The 9,937-nt window shown below is 36.2% G+C and overlaps 1 non-coding gene across 1 annotated transcript; it reads left to right on the top strand.

The window, feature by feature from the left end:
• The first annotated feature begins 1,058 nt into the window (after window positions 1-1,058).
• Window positions 1,059-1,165, top strand: LOC141681699 (small nucleolar RNA R71). The gene has a single exon (XR_012559125.1). It is a non-coding gene; the product is annotated as a small nucleolar RNA R71 (small nucleolar RNA).
• The last annotated feature ends 8,772 nt before the right edge of the window (window positions 1,166-9,937 follow it).

Genomic DNA, 9,937 nt, shown 5'->3' with positions numbered 1-9,937 from the left:
ATTTCGCATAACTAGGCATTTTCTCCAGAGCGTCAATGAAAGGTATGTTGATGTGAAGTTTCTTAAACACCTCCAGAAACTTACCAAATTGCTTGTCCAGCTTTTGTTTTTACAATCTCTTAGGAAAAGGTGGTGGAGGATAGAGTTGTTTCTCCCCTTTATTACCCTCGGGCAGAGTATGTTCAACAGTAGTCTTCCTAGGTTCCCCATCTTTCTCCTTTTGCTTTTCTCCTTCATCTACGACTTCAGCTTCTCCATCTTTTGCTTTTTCAGCATCAGCAACTTTTCCAGACCTTAAGGTGACAGCTTTGACTTGCTCCTTAGCTTCCTTCAGGCCTGGCACTTCAGTATCGCTGGGAAGTGTGCCAGGTTGACGATTGAGCAAGGCATTGGCTATTTGACCGATTTAATTTTCCAAGGTCTTGATGAAAATAGCCTGACTTTTGGACAACAGCTTTAACTCCTTAAAATTAGCACTAGAAGGTGGAGCAACACCTCTTTGTTGAGGATATGATTGCCTTTGAGCATATTGCTGAGGTTACTGGAATCCAGGTGGATTAAACTGTTTACTTGCAGCTTGCTGATATGGTTGCTGAACAACATTCTGATTATTGCTCCAGCTGAAATTGGGATGATTTCTGTTATTAGGATGATAAGTAGCTGGCACAGGCTGCTGCGGTCGCTGATAATTATTCACATACTGAACAGATTCATTAACAAGAGAACACTGATCCGTAGCATGAGAGCCTGCACAAAGCTCATAGACAATAGCTATTTAATTGACTCCATAGTTGGCTAAAGAATCGACCTTCATAGACAGCGCTTGGAGCTGCGCTGCAATAGCTATAGCTGCATCAACTTCCAGAATAACTGCTACCTTCCCAGGCATCATCCTTTGAGTTGGGTTTTGATACTCGTTTACAGCCATAGTTTCAATAAGATTATAGGCTTCAGTATAGCTTTTGGCCCACAAAGCACCTCCAGAAGTTGCATCGAGCATGGGCCTAGATTGGGCCCCCAAACCATTGTAAAAACCAGTGATAACCATCCAGTCAGGCATACCATGATGTGGACACTTTCTCAATATCTCCTTGTAGCGCTCCCAAGCTTCACACATAGATCCTCCTTGTTGCTACGCAAACTGAGTAAGAGCACTCCTCATAGCTGCAGTCTTGGTCATTGGATAGAACTTCACCATAAACTTTTGCGCGAGATCTTCCCAGGTAGTGATGGACCCAGCTGGTAAAGAATGTAACCAGTCCTTAGCCTTGTCCCTCAGAGAGAATGGGAAAAGCCTCAGCTTGATAGCCTCATCAGTAACACCATTATATTTGAAAGTACTACAGATCTCGACAAATTCCTGATATGAATGTTGGGATCTTCAGTTGCATCACCTCCGAAATAAACAGAATTCTGCACCATCTGAATAGTACCCGGCTTGATTTCGAAAGTATTGGCCTGAATAGTCGGATGAATGATGCTTGACTGAATGTCATCAATTTTAGGCTGAAAAAATTCTATTAGAGCTGGATCAGCTGGAACTATACGATCACCCATTGTTACAGGTTCTTTCTTCTCACTCTCTGTATCCGAATCTTCAAAAACTATCTTCTCCGGAAAGTCAAGAGCTGAATCTATCTCCTCAGCCGTATTAAGATTTCTCTTGCGGGTGCGAGAACGTGTTTGTATAAATGCTCACTAGAGTACCTGAAACACAACCAGAAGCAGTAAGTAACAAGTCTTAATTAATAAATCCTAATGACCACTGATGGCAAGTATATAAACTAAACAAATTAACACCGAGTCCCCGGCAGCGGTGCCAAAAACTTGTTAGGCACAAAACATGCGCTAAATAAATCACGCAAGTATACGCGTTCGCAAGTAATATAGAATGATTTCTAGTTCATTCCCAAAGAGACTCTGACTAATTATATTTAATTAACACTTACTCACCAATGTATGATTACTCTTCAATGTCAAGGCAATAACAATTAAGGTTAATTAACTAATATTAACTACGAGAATTAAACACTTAATTTATCAAAATTAAACACACATGAGATCATAACTTCATTAATACTTCATTCAATAGTTATTGTTATTACCCTCAACATGTAATGGTGATGATATTAATCGAACAACACGAAACTGATAAATGCCAACTTTTGTTGTACGAATACCATTCTACCAAGCATCCACAATTAATATAGAAGTTGAATAGGCATCAATTATGTTAATACCCTACATGTCTATAGAATTTGACAATATAATGATTTAAGCGCAAGTTATTCATTATGATTACACAGGGCAAGTAAAACGGTTAGAGTTACCCACTAATCATGCATACAATACATGAACCTATGCTAGCATGGCAAGTTCTAAATCTCAAGATTCACTGTCTCTTCACAAGAGATTAATACACTATCTTATATATTCGCGACGCACATAAGACGAATAAGCACAACCTATACTAGATATCATACAATCATCACATACCAAGGTATTAAACAATTAACTAAAGAGATCCATAGTAAATCCGCTACGACCCCATGATCACGATTAGCCCATGATAGAACTCATCGTCAGCATGGGTTCATATGAAAACATGATATAAACACAACGATATAAACTAATAAAAATACTTAATAAAAACAGAGTACGTCACAAGAGTATTAAGGTTCAAAGAGTAAAGAAAACTAGCATCCACTGTTACAATGAATTAAAAGAATCACAAGATGAACGTATGATTCCTCTTCTTCATTGTTGCGTGCTAAAACAGTCTTCTTAATCTTCTCTCTTTGTTACTTGTTCTTCAAAACATCTCCCAAGATTACTTATTTAAGAGTCCACAAGAAACAGCAGTCGCAGAAGCCCAATAGAACTCGAATTAGAAATTTTAGAATTTGAAATTCCGACCCCAAGCGGCCGCCTCCAATCTCCATGCGGGCGCCTGCTCACCAGGCGGTCTCCTCCTCTTTCCAAGCGGGCACCTGCATGCCTTCTGGAAAATTCTCAGGTTTGCTTCTGATTTTTCTGAATTCTTCGCACAACTCCCCGTAACTGATCCCAAGTACTTCCCTTAGCTTATTTTGATGAAATTCTCCTATCTAATCATTTTATACCCTGAAATGCAAAAACACTCAAAAACGTGTTAAAAACACCAAATACTCGAGTTCAAGACACCAATTCAATCCGTTACGAGACGCTCTAAGTGGAATAAAATGCCACTTATCATGTAGAATTATTTGTAGACTGAACAAAGTATGATTTTGGTTTAATTTCTAGATACTGGACATGTTAGTTGGTCAAAGCCTTAAAAAATGCTACTTAGGGTTTAACAAGATAGAAGTTACAGAGGCAATAATTGTAAAGGAAGCATTGTGTTGGATTAAATAGAAAAAATGGTCATGCGAGGAGTTGATATCTGATTATTTAAATGTTGTGCAGGAGATCCGCAGCAAGGGTCCAATGCATTCGAGATTTGGTCAGATTATCGAGGATAGTCATAGAGAGATTGTGGGTTGAATAAAGTTTCTTTGCATTTTATCAAACGGTCTGCTAATATGGTAGCCTTTTAATTTAAACGGGCTTCATACAAATTCCCATATTGTAGTTTGAATAGGAGTAATGTTCTTAATGAGTTAAGAGATTGTATTTTGTCAGTTGTATAAAACATCTCACTTTTTGTCGGGGAAAAAAACTTCAGCACTAAAGAGGCATGTTAATATAAGTGTATCTTTTAGTCTTATGAAAAATAATTTCTCCATTTAATATTTTTATATAAATTAGTATTTTAATACATTAAATTAATTTTAAATAGTCAAACAATAGGTACAAGGTGGTTTGACCTTCAAATTTTTTAGGACCTCTGTTAGGAATATGTTGTAGTCTTGATGATAATTCACCAAAATACTATAATTAGATTTATTTAGTGTCATTTATAGCCTTCAACGGATAACCTCAGTTGTCTATCCGTTGAAGGAGTAGCTTATAATAATTAGTATGTAGCACATTTTGTACACTACAATAGCTGGGAATTTGGTAGATTTTGTAGTTTCTAAGTCATGTTGACTACTATCAAGATATGCAAAATAGGTGGACTAAGTGAAAATATAAAATGCCTTGTAATTTTGTATAAGTGAAATAATATCAACTGATATGGAAACAACTTCAACTGCTAATCTATAAAGCGTCAACGGATGACTCTACAAGCTTCAACGAATAACTCATATGCCCTCAACGGATGAGACAGTCAAGCCTTCAACAGATATCAGTTAAATCTGTCAATAGATGCTATCTAGAAAGCTTCAACGGATGACACTAATATAGTGTCAACGGATAATATATAAGAAGCTTCAACAGATAATCAACAAGATAACAGTTGAAAGGGACTTGAAAAAAACAGACAGAATCATATGGGTTGATAGTGCATAAAAGAAATGTGGCAGCCTGATTGCAATTGTTAGAAGAAAATGAAGCATTCCTATTTCCATGCAAAACAAGCTCGTTCAAAGATGTTGTATCTAACATGGATTGCATTGGACAAAGAAATAAAGAAGCATGTGCTTGGACCTAGCTGATAGGAATATTATATAACGACTCTATATTTTGTGTTATTAAAAGATATATAAAATAAAATATATTATTCCGCAAATTATGTGTTGCATGTTAAATGTTAAATATGTGTTAAATTATTCGTACTCTTGAATTATTGTTACGATTGATTGTTGAATTGTATTATTATGTTCTTCTATTTAAAAGGGTATTATTAAAGTTTAATTTTCATAAATATGAATATTATTAGTAAAATTATTTTTATGGCTCTATAATTTCAATAATTATTTATCAGAATTTATAAAAATTAGAAAATAATATTTCGTCGAATATTCAGCCCCAAATTATTTTCTGATTTTAATTATTTGTTGATTCAATATTAAATTCAAATTTTTTTTAAAAATTATGAAAATTTTATTTTATTATTTTTCAAATATTTCATGAATTTTAAAATGATTTTGGTAATTTTTTGACTCGTTTCTAATTGCAAATTCGTATTGTTAAAATGTAAATTACGAGTCAGATTCGAGCTACAGAGGGGTTACGTGGCCACTAATTTGGGTTGCTAAACACGTGCTATGTTTTTGGAAATACACGTACTTGGTTTATAAAAAAAAACAGAAAAAAACACACGAACACAAACCACATCCACCGCCTCTGTTCTCTGTATTTCTCTGTCACTCTCCCCCTCAATCTCCCGCGTGTCTCGTCTCCCCCGTATCAATCTCTCGCTCTTGATTCCTCTTAAATTTTCAATCTCTCTCCTCTCTCTCTCTCTCTCCCTCTCTCTCTCTCCTTTCTTCCCTCGATCGTCTCTCTCTCCGGTAACTCCCACCGCCTGTCTTTCTTTTCCAGTCGATGCAGGATTTTGTTCCGGTGAGCAGACCTATGCGCGTGTTGTGTGGCGTGCTATATATGCGTTTGTGTATGCAGTATTGGTGTCAGTTCTGTAGGCTGATTAATCGAATGTCCACTCTGATTTTTTTTGGTTCGATTCTTGATGAAAACAAGTTGTTTATGTGATTATTAAAGTGAATCGGTGAAACCCATGATTAGAAACCCAATTTGGGCACCTCCAGGTTTTGTCACCGTCAGTGATGAACTTGGGCTAGTTGACAGCGGACGATGATGTGTGACAGAGTCCTACGAATTTTAAATTTTTATTCCGTTAATTATTTCTAAAAACTCCAGATTTTTGATGCGAGTTTAGTTTAATTCATTGTATATAATTTATTTAGATAAGTGATTAATAAAAATCAAGTGATTTGTGTGGACTGAGAATTTATTTGGATATGATTGCCATGTTGATGATTGTTGGTGTGTGTCGATTTGAGATTGACTGGTAGTCTGATAAATAAAGGAGGTGCTACCCGATTTCCGAGAAAATATTTATTTTGGAAATTCGGGGGTGTATCCTGTAATTATCTGGAATACCAATCAAATATATAATTATTTATTTATAAACTATTTTATGAAACTTACTTTCATATTTTAAGAAATTAATTTCCAAACAGCTAATAATTTTAAATTCATTTGGTGAAATATTTTGCAAAAAGAATTTCGAGAACCTATTTTATATAACTAAATTATATACGTATTGGGTATCATATTATTATATTAAAAATACTCTTTTACTTGAATTCTGTATATAAAATATGATATGTAATTATGTGTTATAGCCTCACTTCTATTTTATCATGTAGAATTAATAGTGAGGATATGTCTAGCATAATTGAATATCTAGTCTAGGGTATTTCGATTCTGTAGGTCCCAGGCAAAGGTCCCGTTTTCCAGGTTCAACCTAAGATAAGCTCGTGTCTCTGTACTGCAGCAAGGTAAGTACCTCTGACCATATCTTTTATGGTTCAGTATTTTAATACGAATAAAAGAACTGTGTATTATAATTCATACATGATCAATACGTTTTAAGTTGCGTATCCCCTTTTTTAGAAATTCCTGATATACTTTTAATAATGTTTTAGGGGAGAGTAACTTGTAGCAATACCTATCTCTAAATTGTGCTTTGCAATCGGAAAATATTTAGTAATCAGTCATTACTAAACTTTGTGATTGAAGTTATGTTTGGAATAAAATTATGTTCACCTATGTCGTGAAATTTTTGAAGATATAGGTATAATCAAATCAAAACTTTAGACATGGAATAAAATGAATCAGATATTCAATTGGAGTGGCATAAGATGTCTGTTATTCAGTAACAGCCCAACATTGATGGCACAAGAGGCTAATTCGGTTGTGCACATTCGTCAATGGGGTTGCTATCTTCACATGTTTACACGTCCAATGTATCTGATTACTTCAATTTTGGAAATGTTTACATTTAGTTTATTCAGATGAAAAATAGCATGCTAAAATTGAACTCTGGAATTCATTAATCTATATATTGTGTTACATTTTAAAAGAGCATGCTAGTATATGGTGGTTTTCCAATTCTTAATTCTTAATCCTTAGTGATTTCAAATGTTTTATTCTTATCACTGTTTAGAAAGAAATTTATATATCCTGTTTATTCATATTTTTGGTACTGTTGAGCGATTGATAGCTCACCCTTGCAAACTTCTATATTAATATATTTCAGATGCCTACAGACCGTGTTCCAGCTAGAAGAACCACAGCTGGTCGTATTTAGGGTCGGGTGTCAGCTCCTCCTCTATTTGAATCTTTTGAGGTAATACTAGTTAGACCAGCTGCTAGGTCTGTTGGTTTGTATAAATGGCATAGTTTGTATTAGACTTATTCTAAGTATTCCTTAGTGTAATATTTGTGTAACCCTATTCATACCTAAACCTGTCCAGATCTTGGTCAGGGGGTCATAATTGTTGTAGTCTTATGTTTAATTTCTGCCTAGTGGTTATATATTTCTATTTTGTTGTTACTTATGATGTCAACTCTAGACCCCGGAGTTCAGGATGTCACAGTTGGTATTTGAGCTACAGGTTTAAGTCCCTGATTTAGGTTAAGACTAGAGTCAAAAACCTTTAGAAATACCTTATAAAAGTTTGAGTCAAACAACTTATATAGAGGAGCAAGTCAAATGGTCTAGTTGAGGGTATTAGGTGATGACCCTAGCATCTGATGATGTTTTGATAGTAATTATCCCTAACCTTTTATTATATCTTTCCTGTGTGTATATATATATGGCAGTGACCTATTGAGGTTTCCGGTGCCTCTGAGGCACCATCTTTGTTTGATCCCCCATCCTGAGGTTATGAGTCTGTTCAGGAGGATTTTGATTCTGAGGATCAAAATTTAGATGTTGTAGCTGAGGAAACACCTACACCCCCACCAGTCACCTATACCATGCCTAGCTATACTGCTGAGATGATTTTTTGACCCCGTTGGGTACCTAGGTCTGTATCTGTTGTTCGTGACTTTCCACCTGGTTGAAAACCCTAAGCCACCTTTTCCAGACCTCCAGTGCCACCTGTTCCTGTCTCAGGTATCTCTTCTCCCATACTCTAACATGTACACTAGGCTGTTAACCGAGCATTGATCTGAGAGCAGAGTCCTGAGTTAGCAGCCCATCTGGACTGCGTGCCTATTGGACCATATCAGGGAGTGGTTGTGCCCTCTCTAGACATTCAGACTAGGGTGAGAGCCCTTACTCAGACGGCTATAGAGAGCTAGATACATTGGGCCTTTTATCAGTTAAGATGCTAGAGCTATGTAGTATCAGGGTTTGGTTGATTGGATGGTATTTGAGCTTGAAGTGATAGGGGCAGTGGCTAGAGATTGTCTCTAGAGGAAGTTAGCGGTTAGAACTCGGATGAGTGTGCTTGGAAGCATCCATAGTTCTTTAATTTTTATTCAATTTAGTGTGCTACTTTCAGTAGTCGATGGCTGCTATGGCAGCCAAATTTTGATGTGTACTCGTCCAGTGTTATTGCTGTATTGTAGTAGTTATAGTTGGAAGACCAAATGACTGTTGTTGTGTTTATATTCCTTATATGTAAGTTATGTTTACTTAGTTTCCCTTTGTCTTTAAAAATCTCTTGCGTTGTTAATATTGTTATTACCGTTATTTTTATTATTGTTTTTGGTGTTGTTATTTAAATATTCATTGTAGATGGACCCCAGTCAAACAAAGATGTAGGTATCTCATTTTGGCAGTATTCTCCTAATACATATGTACCAATACAACAGTAAAATATTTGTTATACACAATTCTTATAAGCTTGTATATTCTTTGCTACATTTCAGGAGAATGCCACCAAAGAAAAATACTCAGTCTAAATCATATAGCAGGGAATCTGCTGGGGGTCCAGCTATGAATGAAATTCTAGATTTGTTGCGCCAACAATCAAACCTGATGGCACAACAATAACAATAATTCCAACAACAGCAACTACAATACCAGTAGCAACAACAACAACAACAACAACTAATACAACAACAGCAATAACAGATCCAACAACAACAGCTGCAATTACAACAACAACATGAAAATGGATTAAATCAAACCACTAGTGTCAAATCCTTCCAAACTGTTTGACCCCCAGAATTCAAGGGTGAGGTTGATCCCGTAGCTGCGAGGATATGGTTAAATAAAATGGAGAAAGCCTTCACCCTTAACCAAGTAAGTGATGACCTCTAGACCGACTATTCAAGCTATTTCCTACAAAATGAAGCAAGCTATGGGTGGGAATCGACCCGAGCCTTAGAAGGAGATGGTCCTATATTGTGGACAAGATTTACGCAGTTGTTCTTGGAAAAATATTTTCCAGAATGTATGCAGAATCAGATGGAGATTCAATTCTTAGAATTAAAGCAAGGTGAAAAGTGTGTAGTTGAGTATGAAGCTAAGTTCATGGCGTTGTCCATATTGGTGCCAGATTATGTGAGTTTAGAAGCCCAAAAAGCAAAAAAGTTTCAGCAAGGATTGAAGCCGAAGATTCGGAATGGAGTTGTAGCTTTAAAACTCAAGACATATACCTCTATAGTTCAGGCATCCTTGGTTATAGAAAGTGATCAGAAGCTAGCTGCCAAGGAAAAATGAGATAAGAAAAAGAAGCTAGAAGCTATGAAAGAGAAGTCAGATCAAGAAGGCTCTAGTCAGAAGTTTCAAAGGTTTGGGAAGAATTAAGATAGATGATTCAGAAGACAGAACTTTTCCCAGAATAGACCCAGTAACACTTCAGTTAGTTTCAATCAAGACAAGTCCTTTAGGCCACCAGTAGCAGAGTGTAAACAATGTGGTAGAAAGCATAGTGGAGTATGCAAGGCAAATGTTGAGTGTTTTAAACGCGGAAAAAATGATCACTATGCGTCAGAATGCAGGGTGACGAATCCAGGAGTTACCTACCATAGCTGTGGTAAGGTAGGGAACATTTGTAACACCCTCCAGATCCGGGGTATAGATATGGGG

This window comes from Apium graveolens, chromosome 8 (assembly GCF_009905375.1).
Source record: "Apium graveolens cultivar Ventura chromosome 8, ASM990537v1, whole genome shotgun sequence".
NCBI lineage: Eukaryota > Viridiplantae > Streptophyta > Magnoliopsida > Apiales > Apiaceae > Apium > Apium graveolens.
This window is presented reverse-complemented; position numbering and strand designations above follow the sequence as displayed.